Source organism: Dipodomys ordii, unplaced genomic scaffold, assembly GCF_000151885.1.
Source record: "Dipodomys ordii isolate 6190 unplaced genomic scaffold, Dord_2.0 Scaffold85, whole genome shotgun sequence".
Taxonomy (NCBI): Eukaryota; Metazoa; Chordata; class Mammalia; order Rodentia; family Heteromyidae; genus Dipodomys; species Dipodomys ordii.
Window position 1 is genome coordinate 2,729,408 of NW_012267301.1, and position 954 is coordinate 2,730,361.

Below are 954 nucleotides of genomic sequence, written 5' to 3' on the forward strand. Positions count from 1 at the left end.
GAGGGTGTACCTTCAGTGCAATTGTGGAAGGCATGCTGCACTGATTGGAATAGCTATGGCATGCTGCAGTAAATAAACATCCTGAATCTTTTCATGGCTCCTCGCTTGTGTTACATAATCGTCATGGGTTCTCCCCCCACCCCTCCTCTCTCTCCTCTGCACTATACTCACTCTGGGACTCAGACTCTGGGAAGGGGAATGCTGGACATTGTCACACCAGGAATTATACATTCAAGTCCAGAAGTAATGTCTAATTCAGGAAAGGCTGGAAACTGGTCTCATGGCTCCACTCAAGTCCAGAAGAAGCCATGTTCCATGATCCCAGGAGGCAAAGAGCCAGAATGTTTGCTGAACATTAAAGATGACACCCATGCAGATAGGTTGCAGGAACAACGAAGACCACAGTGGAAATCCATTTTCTTTTTAACCTTATTTCAGCTCTTAGAGCATGTCTCAGGTGAGCTCTCCTGTGCACCTGCACTTTCCTGTGCCTGCTTCTCCCTTCTCAGCAGTTGACAAGTCCCAGTTCAAATCTTCCTACAATAGCAGCAACTAGCTACACTTTTCTAACACTATTTCTCTCTCTCTCTCTCTCTCTGTCTCTCTCTCTCTGGTCAGTCTTGGAGCTTGAACTCTGGGCCTGGATGCTGTCCCTCAGCTCTTCAGCTCAAGGCTAGCGCTCTACCACTTGAGCCACAGTGCCACTTCCAGTTTTCTGGTTGTTAATTGGAGATAAGAGATTCATGGACTTTCCTGCCTGGGCTGGCTTTGAACTGTGATCCTCAGATCTCAGGCTCCTGAGTAGCTAGGATTACAGGCGTAAGCCACCAGTGCCTGGCCACTATTTGTCTCATTGCTCTTATTTTTACCTTTGCTTGATATGGATTTTTTTTTTTTTGGGTCCGGTCGTGGGGCCTGAACTCTGGGCCTGGGCACTGTCCCTCAGCTCTTCAG